This window comes from Astyanax mexicanus, chromosome 7 (genome assembly GCF_023375975.1).
Source record: "Astyanax mexicanus isolate ESR-SI-001 chromosome 7, AstMex3_surface, whole genome shotgun sequence".
In the NCBI taxonomy this organism is placed as follows: Eukaryota; Metazoa; Chordata; class Actinopteri; order Characiformes; family Acestrorhamphidae; genus Astyanax; species Astyanax mexicanus.
In genome coordinates, this window is record NC_064414.1 from 15,281,842 (window position 1) to 15,304,429 (window position 22,588).

At 45.7% G+C, this 22,588-nt stretch overlaps 1 long non-coding RNA gene across 4 annotated transcripts; it reads right to left on the reverse strand.

Moving 5' to 3' along the window:
• Positions 1–6,619: 6,619 nt before the first annotated feature.
• Positions 6,620–19,531, reverse strand: LOC125802931 (uncharacterized). Of its 4 annotated transcripts, none has more exons than XR_007439968.1 (4): positions 19,485–19,531; positions 14,120–14,235; positions 11,242–11,306; positions 6,620–6,746 (listed from the first exon to the last, which is right to left on the reverse strand). It is a non-coding gene; the product is annotated as an uncharacterized LOC125802931 (long non-coding RNA). The 4 variants fall into 4 exon arrangements; XR_007439967.1 differs by lacking the exon at positions 19,485–19,531 and adding an exon at positions 16,846–16,892; XR_007439966.1 differs by lacking the exons at positions 6,620–6,746; positions 19,485–19,531 and adding exons at positions 7,977–8,178; positions 16,846–16,892 and having other exon boundaries at positions 11,254–11,306.
• Positions 19,532–22,588: the final 3,057 nt, after the last annotated feature.

Sequence of the window (22,588 nt, forward strand, 5' to 3'; positions counted from 1 at the left end):
TTAAATATCTACTTAATATGATGGGCTACAAAATGCTCTACACAGACCATATTTAAGTTTTTTGTCTATGAGCCTAAAAATCTTCAATGCATGCACAAACTAAATCTATGTAATAAAAAGGAACTTTTTTTTGTATATATATAATATACAAATAACGTCCTAGATCTGAATAAATGAAACATTCTCATTGAATACTTGTACAATGTTGAATGTGTTGACAGTAAAATCACACAAAAATAATCAATAGAACTCAAATTTATTAACCTATGGACATGTGTCACAATGGGAAAAACATGCCTGATTAGTGCTTGTTTTTGTTTTTTAATGTGTATTATCAGGGGCGTTGCCTGGGTATGTAAAAATCCGGGGCTCAGCCCAGTTAATTATATTAGTTTATTAGCTGATCAGTTGGATCCGGTGGAAAACATACAATTTTAGGGCAGAGACCAGGGTTAATTGAAATAAGTATAGTACTAAATTCTGGCTATCCACAACACACAGCTTCTAGTTAACTGGTTGGCTAAATACATTTTCATTAATTATAGCTTACAGTAATCCTGCAATCCTAAATTAATAAAAACACAGTATTCATTTTAAAATGAAATAGTTATTGGCTGATCAGGTACATCAGGGCAAGTTAAACATATATAGTTTTCTCAAACCTGGATCTGAGTGTTTTGATTCAGAAATCACCAGCTATTTAACCAGCAATCAGAAACATTTTTTTTTTTTTAGAAAAATTGCCGTATATCCAGATATGTTTTAACATCAGCTCCCGGTGCAAGAACTCAAAAATCCTCCCCAGCGAGGGAGAAGGGTAATGCTGCAGACCGGAGCCCCCAGTGGGCGTGGCTTAAAGGCGGGGCATGTGTCAATGTGTCAATCATTGGGCATGTGTCAATCATTTTCGACTGCAGCCAATCAGATACTACACTTTCGTTGTCAATCACTTTTTATTAAGCCAATCCTCAGACAGACCAAGCTGTCCATTATTTTTTACTGCAGTCAATCACCTTAACAGATCTGTCAAAAGAAGGCGGAAACTGCGTTGCTACCGGTTAAACGTAGCGCGATTTAAGCTTCTGAACAGCGGTGAAGCTGAATGTGTATAAGTATTTTACAAAATACTATATGAACAGTTTAAAAACATTTATGTGCTACTGTAGTTAGTCCTGCCTATATGCCGCTCTTAAACAGAAGTAACTGAATGAAAACGTTAGAAAATGTATATATGTACACACATACATGATTTTATGCAATTACTGCAATGAAGGAAAAAAAACCCCACAAAAGTGCCATTCCAGAAAAACGAGTATTATAATCTTTGATTTAAAAATATCTAAAGTCAGGGCTTTTCTAACGTTTTCATTCAGTTACTTCTGTTTAAGAGCGGCATAAAGGCAGGACTATCTACAGTAGCACATAAATGTTTTTAAACTGTTAATATAGTATTTTGTAAAATACTTATACACATTCAGCTTCACTGTTCAGAAGCTTAAATCGCGCTACGTTTAACCGGTAGCAATGCAGTTTCCGTCTTCTTTTGACAGATCTGTTAAGGTGATTGGCTGCAGTAAAAAATAATGGTCAGCTTGGTCTGTCTGAGGATTGGCTTAATAAAAAGTGATTGACAACGAACGTGTAGTATCTGATTGGCTGCAGTCGAAAATGATTGACACATGCTCCGCCCTTTAGCCACGCCCACTGGGGGCTCCGGTCTGCAGCATTACATAGATGCAACGAGGCGTGGGGGAGCTGGGGCGGGGGCTTCCCTAATAGCCCACTGCGCTCTGCAAAACCAGCAAGCTGATTGGCTGTTTCTCCTGACAGGCGGAACTTTATCCTTGAACTGGCTCCGTGATTCGCGTCAAGAGATTTTTAATTCACAGCGGACAGCGGCCTGTCTACTTACTAATAATACAGCTGAGCTGAGCGAAACGATGTGTCTACCGGAAGCCCAGGCCAGGTGACGCCCCTGTGTATTATCATACATGAACAAACAGCTCTTACAGAAAATGCCGACTAGAAATAATTTTCCGTCATCGATTTGGCGCCCCCTCTAGTGCAGCGCCCCTATGCGTCGCATACACTGCATACCCCCTTTTTGCGCCACTGCACACAAAGCACATACACACACAGTTGCGCCTTTGTCTGTAAGCGCAAAGTAAAAAAAAAAAAATAATTGAGCGGCTAAAGTAACGTGCAGTAACGCATACCTGTCAAGTCTCCCGTTTTGGCCGGGAAACTACCGTATTTTACTCCTCTTTCCCGCCGTCCTCCCGTATTAGTATTTTCCCGTAAATTTCCCGTATTTTATTGACATAAAAAAATATATATTATTGAGGATACAGGGCACTGACCGCTCTGTGTCTCTTAACCAATCGTGGAGCCGGTTCAAGGAGAAAGTCCCGCCTTTCAGGAGAAACAGCCAATCGGCTTGCAAGGAGGGTCAGTGTGGGGAAGCCCCGCCCTCCTCGCTGTGAGTTCAGGCAGCTAGTTGGAGCTGCTGATGTTAAAACATACATGCAGCGATTTTTCTAAAAGAAAGGTAACTGTAGTCTAATCATGGAAACTGTGATGAGATTTTTCTGATAGCTGCTTAAAAATACTCCGAAATAAAACACACAGATTAAACCTTTTAAAATAAAAAAATTACAGCTTGTGACTCAGTTTAACTAGAAATGTGGAGAGGACCGACATTAACTGAACTGATCAGGTGTGGAGTGATCAAAAGGAAGAAGTATTAATTAAAAATTATTGTGTAGGCCCCTTAGGACTAATTTTTACTGATGGAATATATCTGGTCCATGTCCTTTTAGTAAAAGCTCATAATACCATTTTTAGGTCACCAAGAGTAATTTTGCAGAATTTGTGCACTCTTTGTTCAATTTTAAATCCATTAAATAAATAAAAAATATATCATATAAAAGAGTGCATTTATTACAAAAAAGACATGAAATCTTAAATAAAAAAAAAAGATATAGAAAAGGGTTTTTAATTTGGCTGTATTAAAAGAATGACATATGTAGGAATGTCCACAACATGTTCAGATTCTGATAATCTAATTGTAGTGTGTAAGTGGTTCACATGTGGTTATTTTAGATTTTTTGTAAACCCGTCTTAAAATGTAAGAGATACTGAACCTTCGTTGGGCTGGTGGGACGGCTTTAAGCGGACATAGGAAAATATCCCTTATTTTTAAATCTAAAACTTGACAGGTATGGTAACGGGGTGTCGGAAATGGTAACGGCGTTATAGTTACAGTCAGAGTAATTAGTTAGATTACTCCTTACTGAAAAAAAGTTATTTAAACGCCGTTATTCCCATCACTGCCTACAGAGGCCTGGATTTGGAGTCACACCCAAAATTAAAGTGGAAAAACACACTACAGGCTGATCCAACTTAAAACAAGTTAAGATGAGGCTCAGTAACGTGTGTGGCTCCACGTGCCTGTATGACCTCCCTACAATGCCTGGGCTGCTCCTGATGAGGCGAAAGATGTTCTCCTGAGGAATCTCCTCCCAGACCTGGATTAAAACATCAGTCAACTCCTGGACAGTCTGTGGTGCAGTGTGGAGTTGGTGGATGAAACGAGACATGATGTGCAGATGTGCTGGATTGGACTCAGGTCTGGGGAAGGGGCGGGTCAGGCCATAGCTTCAATTCCTTCATTATGCAAGAACATCTAACACACTTCAACTCAAGTCAAGTCAAGTCAAGAGGCTTTTATTGTCATTACGTCTGAGTACAGGTACACAGTGTAGTGAAATTACGTTCCTCCAGAACCATGGTGCAACATGGAACAACAAGCAGTAGACAACATAAAATGCAGGGGTGATGACAGTGCAACATAACTATAACACTAAATAACAATAAATACAAAAAGAGGAGACAATGTAGGACAGGACAGTGCAGTACCGATACGGTATAATAAAGTGTATAGTGAGGATAAGTTGCAGAGATATATAACATACTGTAACATATAGAACATATATAATCAGCAGTTACTGAGGTAGATAGTTTAGTTTGAGAGTGGCAGCAAATATTGCTGATAGGGATAAAGACATTTCAGTCTGTGTGCTGAGTGTGAGTGTGTGTGTGGGTGAAGTTCTTTGTGTGTATAAACAGGGGGGGTTCAGTTTAGTTTTGTTTGGGTGTGTGGGGTGGGGTTCAGCTCTGTCTCTGTGTGTTGAGGAGTCTGACTGCCTGGTGGATGAAGCTGTTGCAGAGTCTAGTTGTGGAGGCTCGGATGCTCCTGTATCTTCTGCCGGATGGCATCAGAGCGAAGAGTCTGTGTGAGGGATGGGTGGGGTCATTCACAATGCTAGTGGCTTTGCGGATGCAGCGTGTGGTGTAGATCTCGGAGATGTAGGAAAGAGAGATGATCTTCTCAGCTGTCCTCACTATCTGCTGTAGGGTCTTGCGGTCTGAGGTGTTGCAGTTCCCAAACCAGACGGTAATGCAGGTGCTCAGGATGTTTTCTACGCGTTGGAAAATCCACATATTGGTGAAAGCTGGGCAGCAGAGCCTTCTGATTACTGTGATTGAAATCACCAGCAACAATAAACAGTCCGTCGGGGTGTGAGTTCTAAAGTTTGGAGATAACAGTGTGCAGTTCTTTCAGAGCGTTAGCATTAGCACCCTTACCAATAGCATTAGCACTGGGTGCTACATATAATGCTATTATGTACATGCTGCTAAGCTGTAGGCTGTAGAATGGCCTGGCTCTGACTACAGCAAACTCCACCAGCGGCGAGCAGTAGCTGGAGATCAGCGCAGCGTTGTTACACCATGCTGTGTTGATGTAAACACACAGCCCACCTCCACGAACCTTGCCCGAGAGGCCGGCGTTGCGGTCCAAGCGGAAGTATAGCATGCCGTTCACCTCAATGGCGGAGTCCGGGATGGAGTCAGTTAGCCACGTCTCCGTGAAAACAAACACACAGCAGCTCCTGAACTCTCGCTGGGATGTCTGCTGGAGCCAGAGGTGGTCGAGCTTGTTCGGCAGGGAGCAATTTCAACAGATACTTATTCTCACTCAAATGCTGGAGTTTTTGAAATGGAAAATTAAAATAGAAAAGAACTTTGACTGTACATAAATTTATTTTATTTCACTTTGCTATTATTTAACTGAAATTCACTTTTATATCTGAAAACATAAAGCACATTGTCGGCGTCTGGTGCTACCCGTCAATTATATAAAACTTAAAACATTTGAAATACACAGAAATATAAAGCTATATATTAGCATTTGTTTCTTTTTACCAGGGCAAATGTATTAAATTATTAAATATATTAATTTAGCTAGTTAAAATCTCGTCCAGCATGTCAGGCATGCAAAGCAAAGCTTGCAGTAATCTCTGTCTTCTAAAAAAAAAAAAGTTGTAATAAATAAGGAAAATGCAATTAGCTCACTATTAAAGCCACATATGTACTGATAATCAATAAAGAGAAATCAGGCAAAATGCGCCGCGACTCTCTCTCTTTTTCTGAAGAGCCGTGGAGCTAACTCAGATAAATGAAGAAACGGGAACAAACCCAGCTAACTGAAGAACCACAGAGCTAACCGAGCTAACTGAAGAACCACAGAGCTAACCCAGCTAACTGAAGAACCACAGAGCTAACCGAGCTAACTGAAGAACCACAGAGCTACCCCTGCTAAATGAAGAACAACAGAGATAACCCAGCTAACTGAAGAACCACAAAGCTAACCAAGCTAACTGAAGAGCCACAGAGCTAACCGAGCTAACGGAAGAACCACAGAGCTAACCGAGCTAACTGAAGAACCACAGAGCTACCCCTGCTAACTGAAGAACCACAGAGCTAACCGAGCTAACTGAAGAACCACAGAGCTAACCGAGCTAACTGAAGAACCACAGAGCTAGCCCAGCTAACTGAAGAACTGCAGAGCTAACCCAGCTAACTGAAGAACTGCAGAGCTAACCCAGCTAACTGAAGAACCACAGAGCTAACCGAGCTAACTGAAGAACCACAGAGCTAACCTAGCTAACTGAAGAACCACAGAGCTAACCCAGGTAACTAAAGATCCACAGAGCTAACCCAGCTAACTGAAGAACCACAAAGCTAACCCAACTACCTAAAGAACCTCCGAGCTAACCCAGCTAACTGAAGAACACCAGCGCTAACCCTGCTAACTGAAGAAACACGGAAATAACTCAGCTAACTGAAGAACCGCAGCGCTAACCCCGCTAACTGAAGAACCACAGAGCTAACCCCGCTAACTGAAGAACCACAGAGCAAACACAGCTAACTGATGAACCACAGAGCTAACCCAGCTAACTGAAGGGCCACAGAGCAAACCCAGCTAACTTAAGGGCCACAGAGCTAACCCAGCTAACTGAAGAACCACAGAGCCAACCCCGCTAACTGAAGAACCACAGAGCCAACCTTGCTAACTGAAGAACCACAGAGCTAACCCTGCTAACTGAAAAACCATGGAGCTAACTGAAGAACCACAGAACTTACTGAAGAACCACAGAGCTAACCCTGCTAACTGAAGAACCACGGAGATAACTGAAGAACCACAGAGCTAACCGAGCTAACTGAAGAAACACAGAGCTAACCCTGCTACCTGAAGAACCACAGAGCTAACCCAGCTTACTGAAGAACCACAGAGCTAACCCTCCTAACTGAAGAACCACAGAGCTAACCAAGCTAACTGAAGAACCACAGAGCTTACCCAGCTAACTGAAGAACCACAAAGCTAACCAAGCTAACTGAAGAACCTCTGAGTTAACCCTGCTAACTAAAGAACCACAGAACTAACCCAGCTAACTGAAGAACCACAGAGCTAACCCTGCTAACTGAAGAACCACAGACCTAACCCCGCTAACGGAAGAACCACAGACCTAACCCAGCTAACTGAAGAACCACAGAGGTAAGCCTGCTAACTGAAGAACCACAGAGCTAACCCCGCTAACTGAAGAACCACAGAGCTAACCCTGCTATCTGAAGAACAAAAGACCTAACCCTGCTAACTGAAGAACCACTGAGTTAACCCTGCTAACTGAAGAACCACAGAGCTAACCCTGCTAACTGAAGAACCACAGAGCTAACCCTGCTAACTGAAGAAGCACAGAGCTAACCCAGCTAACTAAAGAACCACAGAGCTAACCCCGCTAACTGAAGAACCACGGAGCTATCCCAGGTAACTGAAGAACCACGGAGTTAACCCTGCTAACTGAAGAACCACGGAGCTAACCCAGCTAACTGAAGAACCACAGAGCTAACCCCGCTAACTGAAGAACCGCAGAGCTATCCCCGCTAACTGAAGAACCACAGAGCTAACCCAGCTAACTGAAGAACCACTGAGTTAACCCTGCTAACTGAAGAACCACAGAGATAACCCCACTAACTAAAGAATCACAGAGCTAACCCCGCTAACTAAAGAACCACATAGCTAACCCCGCTAACTGAAGAACCACAGAGCTAACCCAGCTAACTGAAGAACCTCTGATTTAACCCTGCTAACTGAAGAACCACAGAGCTAACCCAGCTAACTGAAGAACCGCCAAGCTATCCCCGCTAACTGAAGAACCACAGAGCCAACCCGGCTAACTGAAGAACCACGGAGCTAACCCAGCTAACTGAAGAACCACAGAGCTAACCCCGCTAACTAAAGAATCATAGAGCTAACCCCGCTAACTAAAGAACCACATAGCTAACCCTGCTAACTGAAGAACCACAGAGCTAACCTAGCTAACTGAAGAACCTCTGAGTTAACCCTGCTAACTGAAGAACCACGGTGCTAACCCAGCTAACTGAAGAACCACAGAGCTAACCCTGCTAACTGAAGAACCACAGACCTAACCTCGCTAATTGAAGAACCACAGAGCTAACTCTGCTAACTGAAGAACCACAGAGCTAACCCCGCTAACTGAAGAACCACAGAGCTAACCCAGCTAACTAAAGAACCACAGAGCTAACCCCGCTAACTGAAGAACTACTTAGCTCACCCAGCTAACTAAAGAACCACAGAGCTAACCTAGATAACTGAAGAACCACAGAGCTAACCCCGCTGACTGAAGAACCACAGAGCTAACCACGGTAACTGAAGAACCACGGAGCTAACCCAGCTAACTGAAGAACCTCTGAGTTAACCCTGCTAACTGAAGAACCACAGAGCTAACCCAGCTAACTGAAGAACCACAGAGCTAACTCAGCTTATTGAAGAAACGCAGAGCTATCCCCGCTAACTGAAGAACCACAGAGCTAACCCCGCTAACTGAAGAACCACAGAGCTAACCCAGCTAACTGAAGAACCACAGAGCTAACCCTGCTAACTGAAGAACCACAGACCTAACCCATCTAACTGAAGAACCACAGAGCTAACCCTGCTAACTAAAGAACCACAGAGCAAATCCCACTAACTGAAGAACCACAGAGCTAACCCCGCTAACTGAAGAACCACAGATCTAACTCAGCTAACTGAAGAACCACTTAGCTAAACCAGCTAACTAAAGAACCACAGAGCTAACCCCGCTAACTAAAGAACCACAGAGCTAACCCCGCTAACTAAAGAACCACAGAGCTAACCCCGCTAACTGAAGAACCACAGACCTAACCCCGCTAACTGAAGAACCACAGAGCTAACCCTGCTAACTGAAGAACCACGGAGCTTACCCAGCTAAGTGAAGAACCACAGAGCTAACCCTGCTAACTGAAGAACCACAGACCTAGCCCCGCTAACGGAAGAACCACAGACCTAACCCAGCTAACTGAAGAACCACAGAGGTAAGCCTGCTAACTGAAGAACCACAGAGCTAACCCCGCTAACTGAAGAACCACAGAGCTAACCCTGCTATCTGAAGAACAAAAGACCTAACCCTGCTAACTGAAGAACCACTGAGTTAACCCTGCTAACTGAAGAACCACAGAGCTAACCCTGCTAACTGAAGAACCACAGAGCTAACCCTGCTAACTGAAGAAGCACAGAGCTAACCCAGCTAACTAAAGAACCACAGAGCTAACCCCGCTAACTGAAGAACCACGGAGCTATCCCAGGTAACTGAAGAACCACGGAGTTAACCCCGCTAACTGAAGAACCGCAGAGCTATCCCCGCTAACTGAAGAACCACAGAGCTAACCCAGCTAACTGAAGAACCACTGAGTTAACCCTGCTAACTGAAGAACCACAGAGATAACCCCACTAACTAAAGAATCACAGAGCTAACCCCGCTAACTAAAGAACCACATAGCTAACCCCGCTAACTGAAGAACCACAGAGCTAACCCAGCTAACTGAAGAACCTCTGATTTAACCCTGCTAACTGAAGAACCACAGAGCTAACCCAGCTAACTGAAGAACCGGCAAGCTATCCCCGCTAACTGAAGAACCACAGAGCCAACCCGGCTAACTGAAGAACCACGGAGCTAACCCAGCTAACTGAAGAACCACGGAGCTAACCCCGCTAACTAAAGAATCATAGAGCTAACCCCGCTAACTAAAGAACCACATAGCTAACCCTGCTAACTGAAGAACCACAGAGCTAACCTAGCTAACTGAAGAACCTCTGAGTTAACCCTGCTAACTGAAGAACCACGGTGCTAACCCAGCTAACTGAAGAACCACAGAGCTAACCCTGCTAACTGAAGAACCACAGACCTAACCTCGCTAATTGAAGAACCACAGAGCTAACTCTGCTAACTGAAGAACCACAGAGCTAACCCCGCTAACTGAAGAACCACAGAGCTAACCCAGCTAACTAAAGAACCACAGAGCTAACCCCGCTAACTGAAGAACCACTTAGCTCACCCAGCTAACTAAAGAACCACAGAGCTAACCTAGATAACTGAAGAACCACAGAGCTAACCCCGCTGACTGAAGAACCACAGAGCTAACCACGGTAACTGAAGAACCACGGAGCTAACCCAGCTAACTGAAGAACCTCTGAGTTAACCCTGCTAACTGAAGAACCACAGAGCTAACCCAGCTAACTGAAGAACCACAGAGCTAACTCAGCTTATTGAAGAAACGCAGAGCTATCCCCGCTAACTGAAGAACCACAGAGCTAACCCCGCTAACTGAAGAACCACAGAGCTAACCCTGCTAACTGAAGAACCACAGACCTAACCCATCTAACTGAAGAACCACAGAGCTAACCCTGCTAACTAAAGAACCACAGAGCAAATCCCGCTAACTGAAGAACCACAGATCTAACTCAGCTAACTGAAGAACCACTTAGCTAAACCAGCTAACTAAAGAACCACAGAGCTAACCCCGCTAACTAAAGAACCACAGAGCTAACCCCGCTAACTAAAGAACCACAGAGCTAACCCCGCTAACTGAAGAACCACAGACCTAACCCCGCTAACTAAACAACCACAGAGCTAACCCCGCTAACTAAAGAACAACAGAGCTAACCCCGCTAACTGAAGAACCACAGAGCTAACCCTGCTAACTGAAGAACCACGGAGCTTACCCAGCTAAGTGAAGAACCACAGAGCTAACCCCGCTAACTGAAGAACCGCAGAGCTATCCCCGCTAACTGAAGAATCACAGAGCTAACCCAGCTAACTGAAGAACCACAGAGCTAACCCCGCTAACTGAAGAACCACAGAGCTAACCCTGCTAACTAAAGAATCACAGAGCTAACCCCGCTAACTAAAGAACCACATAGCTAACCCCGCTAACTGAAGAACCACAGAGCTAACCCAGCTTACTGAAGAACCTCTGAGTTAACCCTGCTAACTGAAGAACCACGGAGCTAACCCAGCTAACTAAAGAACCACAGAGCTAACCCCGCTAACTGAAGAACCACGGAGCTATCCCAGGTAACTGAAGAACCACGGAGTTAACCCTGCTAACTGAAGAACCACGGAGCTAACCCCGCTAACTGAAGAACCACAGAGCTAACCCTGCTAACTAAAGAATCACAGAGCTAACCCCGCTAACTAAAGAACCACATAGCTAACCCCGCTAACTAAAGAACCACATAGCTAACCCCGCTAACTGAAGAACCACAGAGCTAACCCAGCTTACTGAAGAACCTCTGAGTTAACCCTGCTAACTGAAGAACCACGGAGCTAACCCAGCTAACTGAAGAACCACAGAGCTAACCCCGCTAACTGAAGAACCACAGAGCTAACCCCGCTAACTAAAGAACCACATAGCTAACCCCGCTAACTGAAGAACCACAGAGCTAACCCAGCTAACTGAAGAACCTCTGAGTTAACCCTGCTAACTGAAGAACCACGGTGCTAACCCAGCTAACTGAAGAACCACAGAGCTAACCCTGCTAACTGAAGAACCACAGACCTAACCCCGCTAATTGAAGAACCACAGAGCTAACTCTGCTAACTGAAGAACAACAGATCTAACCCAGCTAACTGAAGAACCACTTAGCTAACCCAGCTAACTAAAGAACCACAGAGCTAACCTAGATAACTGAAGAACCACGGAGCTAACCCAGCTAACTGAAGAACCACAGAGCTAACCCAGCTAACTGAGGAACCACAGAGCTAACCCTGCTAACTGATGAACCACAGAGCTAACCCTGCTAACTGAAGAACCATAGACCTAACCCTGCTAACTCAAGAACCACAGAGCTAACCCCACTTACTGAAAAACCACAGAGCTAACCCAGCTAACTAAAGAACCACAGAGCTAATCCCGCTAACTGAAGAACCACAGAGCTAACCCCGCTAACTGAAGAACCACGGAGCTAGCCCTGCTAACTGAAGAACCACAGAGCTAACCGCGCTAACTAAAGAACCACAGAGCTAACCCCGCTAACTGAAGAACCACAGAGCTAACTCAGCTAAGTGAAGAACCTCTGAGTTAACCCTGCTAACTAAAGAACCACAGAGCTAACCCCGCTAATTGAAGAACCACAGAGCTAACCCCGCTAACTGAAGAACCACAGAGCTAACCCCGCTAACTGAAGAACAACAGATCTAACCCAGCTAACTGAAGAACCACTTAGCTAACCCAGCTAACTTAAGAACCACAGAGCTAACCTAGATAACTGAAGAACCACAGAGCTAACCCCGCTAACTGAAGAACAACAGATCTAACCCAGCTAACCGAAGAACCACGGAGCTAACCCTGCTAACTGAAGAAACAAGGAGCTAACCCTGCCAACTGAAGAACCACGTAGCTAACCTTGCTAACTGAAGAACCACAGAGCTAACCCTGCTAACTGAAGAACCACAGAGCTAACCCTGCTAACTGAAGAACCACAGAGCTAACCCAGCTAACTGAAGAACCACTTAGCTAACCCAGCTAACTAAAGAACCACAGAGCTAACCTAGATAACTGAAGAACCACAGAGCTAACTACGGTAACTGAAGAACCACGGAGCTAACCCAGCTAACTGAAGAACCACAGAGCTAACCCAGCTAACTGAAGAACAACAGATCTAACCCAGCTAACTGAAGAACCACAGAGCTAACCCAGCTAACTGAAGAACCACTTAGCTAACCCAGCTAACTAAAGAACCACAGAGCTAACCTAGATAACTGAAGAACCACAGAGCTAACTACGGTAACTGAAGAACCACGGAGCTAACCCTGCTAACTGAAGAACCACAGACCTAACCCATCTAACTGAAGAACCACAGAGCTAACCCTGCTAACTAAAGAACCACAGAGCAAATCCCGCTAACTGAAGAACCACAGATCTAACTCAGCTAACTGAAGAACCACTTAGCTAAACCAGCTAACTAAAGAACCACAGAGCTAACCCCGCTAACTAAAGAACCACAGAGCTAACCCCGCTAACTAAAGAACCACAGAGCTAACCCCGCTAACTGAAGAACCACAGACCTAACCCCGCTAACTAAACAACCACAGAGCTAACCCCGCTAACTAAAGAACAACAGAGCTAACCCCGCTAACTGAAGAACCACAGAGCTAACCCTGCTAACTGAAGAACCACGGAGCTTACCCAGCTAAGTGAAGAACCACAGAGCTAACCCCGCTAACTGAAGAACCGCAGAGCTATCCCCGCTAACTGAAGAATCACAGAGCTAACCCAGCTAACTGAAGAACCACAGAGCTAACCCCGCTAACTGAAGAACCACAGAGCTAACCCTGCTAACTAAAGAATCACAGAGCTAACCCCGCTAACTAAAGAACCACATAGCTAACCCCGCTAACTGAAGAACCACAGAGCTAACCCAGCTTACTGAAGAACCTCTGAGTTAACCCTGCTAACTGAAGAACCACGGAGCTAACCCAGCTAACTAAAGAACCACAGAGCTAACCCCGCTAACTGAAGAACCACGGAGCTATCCCAGGTAACTGAAGAACCACGGAGTTAACCCTGCTAACTGAAGAACCACGGAGCTAACCCAGCTAACTGAAGAACCACAGAGCTAACCCCGCTAACTGAAGAACCGCAGAGCTATCCCCGCTAACTGAAGAATCACAGAGCTAACCCAGCTAACTGAAGAACCACGGAGTTAACCCTGCTAACAGAAGAACCACGGAGCTAACCCAGCTAACTGAAGAACCACAGAGCTAACCCCGCTAACTGAAGAACCACAGAGCTAACCCTGCTAACTAAAGAATCACAGAGCTAACCCCGCTAACTAAAGAACCACATAGCTAACCCCGCTAACTAAAGAACCACATAGCTAACCCCGCTAACTGAAGAACCACAGAGCTAACCCAGCTTACTGAAGAACCTCTGAGTTAACCCTGCTAACTGAAGAACCACGGAGCTAACCCAGCTAACTGAAGAACCACAGAGCTAACCCCGCTAACTGAAGAACCACAGAGCTAACCCCGCTAACTAAAGAACCACATAGCTAACCCCGCTAACTGAAGAACCACAGAGCTAACCCAGCTAACTGAAGAACCACAGAGCTAACCCTGCTAACTGAAGAACCACAGACCTAACCCATCTAACTGAAGAACCACAGAGCTAACCCTGCTAACTAAAGAACCACAGAGCAAATCCCACTAACTGAAGAACCACAGAGCTAACCCCGCTAACTGAAGAACCACAGATCTAACTCAGCTAACTGAAGAACCACTTAGCTAAACCAGCTAACTAAAGAACCACAGAGCTAACCCCGCTAACTAAAGAACCACAGAGCTAACCCCGCTAACTAAAGAACCACAGAGCTAACCCCGCTAACTGAAGAACCACAGACCTAACCCCGCTAACTGAAGAACCACAGAGCTAACCCTGCTAACTGAAGAACCACGGAGCTTACCCAGCTAAGTGAAGAACCACAGAGCTAACCCTGCTAACTGAAGAACCACAGACCTAGCCCCGCTAACGGAAGAACCACAGACCTAACCCAGCTAACTGAAGAACCACAGAGGTAAGCCTGCTAACTGAAGAACCACAGAGCTAACCCCGCTAACTGAAGAACCACAGAGCTAACCCTGCTATCTGAAGAACAAAAGACCTAACCCTGCTAACTGAAGAACCACTGAGTTAACCCTGCTAACTGAAGAACCACAGAGCTAACCCTGCTAACTGAAGAACCACAGAGCTAACCCTGCTAACTGAAGAAGCACAGAGCTAACCCAGCTAACTAAAGAACCACAGAGCTAACCCCGCTAACTGAAGAACCACGGAGCTATCCCAGGTAACTGAAGAACCACGGAGTTAACCCCGCTAACTGAAGAACCGCAGAGCTATCCCCGCTAACTGAAGAACCACAGAGCTAACCCAGCTAACTGAAGAACCACTGAGTTAACCCTGCTAACTGAAGAACCACAGAGATAACCCCACTAACTAAAGAATCACAGAGCTAACCCCGCTAACTAAAGAACCACATAGCTAACCCCGCTAACTGAAGAACCACAGAGCTAACCCAGCTAACTGAAGAACCTCTGATTTAACCCTGCTAACTGAAGAACCACAGAGCTAACCCAGCTAACTGAAGAACCGGCAAGCTATCCCCGCTAACTGAAGAACCACAGAGCCAACCCGGCTAACTGAAGAACCACGGAGCTAACCCAGCTAACTGAAGAACCACGGAGCTAACCCCGCTAACTAAAGAATCATAGAGCTAACCCCGCTAACTAAAGAACCACATAGCTAACCCTGCTAACTGAAGAACCACAGAGCTAACCTAGCTAACTGAAGAACCTCTGAGTTAACCCTGCTAACTGAAGAACCACGGTGCTAACCCAGCTAACTGAAGAACCACAGAGCTAACCCTGCTAACTGAAGAACCACAGACCTAACCTCGCTAATTGAAGAACCACAGAGCTAACTCTGCTAACTGAAGAACCACAGAGCTAACCCCGCTAACTGAAGAACCACAGAGCTAACCCAGCTAACTAAAGAACCACAGAGCTAACCCCGCTAACTGAAGAACCACTTAGCTCACCCAGCTAACTAAAGAACCACAGAGCTAACCTAGATAACTGAAGAACCACAGAGCTAACCCCGCTGACTGAAGAACCACAGAGCTAACCACGGTAACTGAAGAACCACGGAGCTAACCCAGCTAACTGAAGAACCTCTGAGTTAACCCTGCTAACTGAAGAACCACAGAGCTAACCCAGCTAACTGAAGAACCACAGAGCTAACTCAGCTTATTGAAGAAACGCAGAGCTATCCCCGCTAACTGAAGAACCACAGAGCTAACCCCGCTAACTGAAGAACCACAGAGCTAACCCAGCTAACTGAAGAACCACAGAGCTAACCCTGCTAACTGAAGAACCACAGACCTAACCCATCTAACTGAAGAACCACAGAGCTAACCCTGCTAACTAAAGAACCACAGAGCAAATCCCGCTAACTGAAGAACCACAGATCTAACTCAGCTAACTGAAGAACCACTTAGCTAAACCAGCTAACTAAAGAACCACAGAGCTAACCCCGCTAACTAAAGAACCACAGAGCTAACCCCGCTAACTAAAGAACCACAGAGCTAACCCCGCTAACTGAAGAACCACAGACCTAACCCCGCTAACTAAACAACCACAGAGCTAACCCCGCTAACTAAAGAACAACAGAGCTAACCCCGCTAACTGAAGAACCACAGAGCTAACCCTGCTAACTGAAGAACCACGGAGCTTACCCAGCTAAGTGAAGAACCACAGAGCTAACCCCGCTAACTGAAGAACCGCAGAGCTATCCCCGCTAACTGAAGAATCACAGAGCTAACCCAGCTAACTGAAGAACCACAGAGCTAACCCCGCTAACTGAAGAACCACAGAGCTAACCCTGCTAACTAAAGAATCACAGAGCTAACCCCGCTAACTAAAGAACCACATAGCTAACCCCGCTAACTGAAGAACCACAGAGCTAACCCAGCTTACTGAAGAACCTCTGAGTTAACCCTGCTAACTGAAGAACCACGGAGCTAACCCAGCTAACTAAAGAACCACAGAGCTAACCCCGCTAACTGAAGAACCACGGAGCTATCCCAGGTAACTGAAGAACCACGGAGTTAACCCTGCTAACTGAAGAACCACGGAGCTAACCCCGCTAACTGAAGAACCACAGAGCTAACCCTGCTAACTAAAGAATCACAGAGCTAACCCCGCTAACTAAAGAACCACATAGCTAACCCCGCTAACTAAAGAACCACATAGCTAACCCCGCTAACTGAAGAACCACAGAGCTAACCCAGCTTACTGAAGAACCTCTGAGTTAACCCTGCTAACTGAAGAACCACGGAGCTAACCCAGCTAACTGAAGAACCACAGAGCTAACCCCGCTAACTGAAGAACCACAGAGCTAACCCCGCTAACTAAAGAACCACATAGCTAACCCCGCTAACTGAAGAACCACAGAGCTAACCCAGCTAACTGAAGAACCTCTGAGTTAACCCTGCTAACTGAAGAACCACGGTGCTAACCCAGCTAACTGAAGAACCACAGAGCTAACCCTGCTAACTGAAGAACCACAGACCTAACCCCGCTAATTGAAGAACCACAGAGCTAACTCTGCTAACTGAAGAACAACAGATCTAACCCAGCTAACTGAAGAACCACTTAGCTAACCCAGCTAACTAAAGAACCACAGAGCTAACCTAGATAACTGAAGAACCACGGAGCTAACCCAGCTAACTGAAGAACCACAGAGCTAACCCAGCTAACTGAGGAACCACAGAGCTAACCCTGCTAACTGATGAACCACAGAGCTAACCCTGCTAACTGAAGAACCATAGACCTAACCCTGCTAACTCAAGAACCACAGAGCTAACCCCACTTACTGAAAAACCACAGAGCTAACCCAGCTAACTAAAGAACCACAGAGCTAATCCCGCTAACTGAAGAACCACAGAGCTAACCCCGCTAACTGAAGAACCACGGAGCTAGCCCTGCTAACTGAAGAACCACAGAGCTAACCGCGCTAACTAAAGAACCACAGAGCTAACCCCGCTAACTGAAGAACCACAGAGCTAACTCAGCTAAGTGAAGAACCTCTGAGTTAACCCTGCTAACTAAAGAACCACAGAGCTAACCCCGCTAATTGAAGAACCACAGAGCTAACCCCGCTAACTGAAGAACCACAGAGCTAACCCCGCTAACTGAAGAACAACAGATCTAACCCAGCTAACTGAAGAACCACTTAGCTAACCCAGCTAACTTAAGAACCACAGAGCTAACCTAGATAACTGAAGAACCACAGAGCTAACCCCGCTAACTGAAGAACAACAGATCTAACCCAGCTAACCGAAGAACCACGGAGCTAACCCTGCTAACTGAAGAAACAAGGAGCTAACCCTGCCAACTGAAGAACCACGTAGCTAACCTTGCTAACTGAAGAACCACAGAGCTAACCCTGCTAACTGAAGAACCACAGAGCTAACCCTGCTAACTGAAGAACCACAGAGCTAACCCAGCTAACTGAAGAACCACTTAGCTAACCCAGCTAACTAAAGAACCACAGAGCTAACCTAGATAACTGAAGAACCACAGAGCTAACTACGGTAACTGAAGAACCACGGAGCTAACCCAGCTAACTGAAGAACCACAGAGCTAACCCAGCTAACTGAAGAACAACAGATCTAACCCAGCTAACTGAAGAACCACAGAGCTAACCCAGCTAACTGAAGAACCACTTAGCTAACCCAGCTAACTAAAGAACCACAGAGCTAACCTAGATAACTGAAGAACCACAGAGCTAACTACGGTAACTGAAGAACCACGGAGCTAACCCTGCTAACTGAAGAACCACAGACCTAACCCATCTAACTGAAGAACCACAGAGCTAACCCTGCTAACTAAAGAACCACAGAGCAAATCCCGCTAACTGAAGAACCACAGATCTAACTCAGCTAACTGAAGAACCACTTAGCTAAACCAGCTAACTAAAGAACCACAGAGCTAACCCCGCTAACTAAAGAACCACAGAGCTAACCCCGCTAACTAAAGAACCACAGAGCTAACCCCGCTAACTGAAGAACCACAGACCTAACCCCGCTAACTAAACAACCACAGAGCTAACCCCGCTAACTAAAGAACAACAGAGCTAACCCCGCTAACTGAAGAACCACAGAGCTAACCCTGCTAACTGAAGAACCACGGAGCTTACCCAGCTAAGTGAAGAACCACAGAGCTAACCCCGCTAACTGAAGAACCGCAGAGCTATCCCCGCTAACTGAAGAATCACAGAGCTAACCCAGCTAACTGAAGAACCACAGAGCTAACCCCGCTAACTGAAGAACCACAGAGCTAACCCTGCTAACTAAAGAATCACAGAGCTAACCCCGCTAACTAAAGAACCACATAGCTAACCCCGCTAACTGAAGAACCACAGAGCTAACCCAGCTTACTGAAGAACCTCTGAGTTAACCCTGCTAACTGAAGAACCACGGAGCTAACCCAGCTAACTAAAGAACCACAGAGCTAACCCCGCTAACTGAAGAACCACGGAGCTATCCCAGGTAACTGAAGAACCACGGAGTTAACCCTGCTAACTGAAGAACCACGGAGCTAACCCAGCTAACTGAAGAACCACAGAGCTAACCCCGCTAACTGAAGAACCGCAGAGCTATCCCCGCTAACTGAAGAATCACAGAGCTAACCCAGCTAACTGAAGAACCACGGAGTTAACCCTGCTAACAGAAGAACCACGGAGCTAACCCAGCTAACTGAAGAACCACAGAGCTAACCCCGCTAACTGAAGAACCACAGAGCTAACCCTGCTAACTAAAGAATCACAGAGCTAACCCCGCTAACTAAAGAACCACATAGCTAACCCCGCTAACTAAAGAACCACATAGCTAACCCCGCTAACTGAAGAACCACAGAGCTAACCCAGCTTACTGAAGAACCTCTGAGTTAACCCTGCTAACTGAAGAACCACGGAGCTAACCCAGCTAACTGAAGAACCACAGAGCTAACCCCGCTAACTGAAGAACCACAGAGCTAACCCCGCTAACTAAAGAACCACATAGCTAACCCCGCTAACTGAAGAACCACAGAGCTAACCCAGCTAACTGAAGAACCTCTGAGTTAACCCTGCTAACTGAAGAACCACGGTGCTAACCCAGCTAACTGAAGAACCACAGAGCTAACCCTGCTAACTGAAGAACCACAGACCTAACCCCGCTAATTGAAGAACCACAGAGCTAACTCTGCTAACTGAAGAACAACAGATCTAACCCAGCTAACTGAAGAACCACTTAGCTAACCCAGCTAACTAAAGAACCACAGAGCTAACCTAGATAACTGAAGAACCACGGAGCTAACCCAGCTAACTGAAGAACCACAGAGCTAACCCAGCTAACTGAGGAACCACAGAGCTAACCCTGCTAACTGATGAACCACAGAGCTAACCCTGCTAACTGAAGAACCATAGACCTAACCCTGCTAACTCAAGAACCACAGAGCTAACCCCACTTACTGAAAAACCACAGAGCTAACCCAGCTAACTAAAGAACCACAGAGCTAATCCCGCTAACTGAAGAACCACAGAGCTAACCCCGCTAACTGAAGAACCACGGAGCTAGCCCTGCTAACTGAAGAACCACAGAGCTAACCGCGCTAACTAAAGAACCACAGAGCTAACCCCGCTAACTGAAGAACCACAGAGCTAACTCAGCTAAGTGAAGAACCTCTGAGTTAACCCTGCTAACTAAAGAACCACAGAGCTAACCCCGCTAATTGAAGAACCACAGAGCTAACCCCGCTAACTGAAGAACCACAGAGCTAACCCCGCTAACTGAAGAACAACAGATCTAACCCAGCTAACTGAAGAACCACTTAGCTAACCCAGCTAACTTAAGAACCACAGAGCTAACCTAGATAACTGAAGAACCACAGAGCTAACCCCGCTAACTGAAGAACAACAGATCTAACCCAGCTAACCGAAGAACCACGGAGCTAACCCTGCTAACTGAAGAAACAAGGAGCTAACCCTGCCAACTGAAGAACCACGTAGCTAACCCTGCTAACTGAAGAACCACAGAGCTAACCCTGCTAACTGAAGAACCACAGAGCTAACCCTGCTAACTGAAGAACCACAGAGCTAACCCAGCTAACTGAAGAACCACTTAGCTAACCCAGCTAACTAAAGAACCACAGAGCTAACCTAGATAACTGAAGAACCACAGAGCTAACTACGGTAACTGAAGAACCACGGAGCTAACCCAGCTAACTGAAGAACCACAGAGCTAACCCAGCTAACTGAAGAACAACAGATCTAACCCAGCTAACTGAAGAACCACTTAGCTAACCCAGCTAACTAAAGAACCACAGAGCTAACCTAGATAACTGAAGAACCACAGAGCTAACACCACTAACTGAAAAACCACAGAGCTAACCCAGCTAACTAAAGAACCACAGAGCTAATCCCGCTAACTGAAGAACCACAGAGCTAACCCCGCTAACTGAAGAACAACAGATCTAACCCAGCTAACTGAAGAACCACGGAGCTAACCCTGCTAACTGAAGAAACAAGGAGCTAACCCTGCCAACTGAAGAACCACGTAGCTAACCCTGCTAACTGAAGAAACACGGAGCTAACCCAGCTAACTGAAGAACCACGGAGCTAATCCCGCTAACTAAAGAACCACAGAGCTAACCCCGCTAACTGAAGAACCACAGAGCTAACCCAGCTAAGTGAAGAACCTCTGAGTTAACCCTGCTAACTGAAGAACCACAGAGCTAACCCCGCTAATTGAAGAACCACAGAGCTAACCCCGCTAACTGAAGAACCACAGAGCCAACCCCGCTAACTGAAGAACAACAGATATAACCCAGCTAACTGAAGAACCACTTAGCTAACCCAGCTAACTTAAGAACCACAGAGCTAACCTAGATAACTGAAGAACCACAGAGCTAACCCCGCTAACTGAAGAACCACAGAGCTAACCCAGCTAATTGAAGAACCACAGAGCTAACCCTGCTAACTGAAGAACCACAGACCTAACCCCGCTAACTGAAGAACCACAGAGCTAACCCTGCTAACTGAAGAACCACAGAGCTAACCCCGCTAACTAAAGAACCACAGAGCTAGCCCCGCTAACTAAAGAACCACAGAGCTAACCCCGCTAACTGAAGAACCACAGAGCTAACCCAGCTAACTGAAGAACCTCTGAGTTAACCCTGCTAACTGAAAAACCACAGAGCTAACCCAGCTAACTGAAGAACCACGGAGCTAACCCAGCTAACTGAAGAACCACGGAGCTAACCCAGCTAACTGAAGAACCACAGAGCTCACCCCGCTAACTGAAGAACCACAGAGCTAACCCAGCTAACTAAAGAACCACAGAGCTAATCCCACTAACTGAAGAACCACAGAGCTAACCCCGCTAACTAAAGAACCACAGAGCTAACCCCGCTAACTAAAGAACCACAGAGCTAACCCTGCTAACTAAAGAACCACAGAGCTAACCCTGCTAACTGAAGAACCACAGAGCTAACCCCGCTAACTAAAGAACCACAGAGCTAACCCAGCTAACTAAAGAACCACAGAGCTAACCCAGCTAACTAAAGAACCACAGAGCTAATCCCGCTAACTGAAGAACCACAGAGCTAACCCAGCTAACTTAAGAACCACAGAGTTAACCCAGCTAACTGAAGAACCACAGAGCTAACCCTGCTAACTGAAGAACCACAGCGCTAACCCTGCTAACTGAAGAACCACAGAGCTAACCCTGCTAACTGAAGAACCCCAGCTAGCTGAAGGCCTAGCTTTAATGTATAAGTTATAACTATCTAACCTAGCTTTAATTTATACGTTATAGCTAGCTTTAAGTTAAATAGCTAACTTAGCTTTAATTTATAAGTTATAACTAGCTTAGAGTGACCAAACGTCCGTATTTCACGTCCTGTCCCGGACGTCCCGGGTTTTTTCTCTCCAGAAAGTGAGGAAATGTCCTGTTTTTTCAATTACCTTCATTGGACCAGAGAGCAGTAGACAGCATGACTGTCAGCCTGGAGCCCTCCCTCCCCACTTCCAGTGCAGTCTCACATTAAGAGCACACTCACAACGCTCCACCCCTCAGTGCCCTGTTAGAGAGTTTTCTCCACAGCTGGAGAAATTATGAGCAAGAGAAGAAACCGTCGTAATCCAAGCACTGTGAAACAGATAACGTTTATTAATAAAAATAACTGATAACTTGAAACGTTAAATAAATAAAGTATTACACAAGCATTTCCCTACCTTGCAATGAAAAATGAATATCAGCTTTATTAATCCA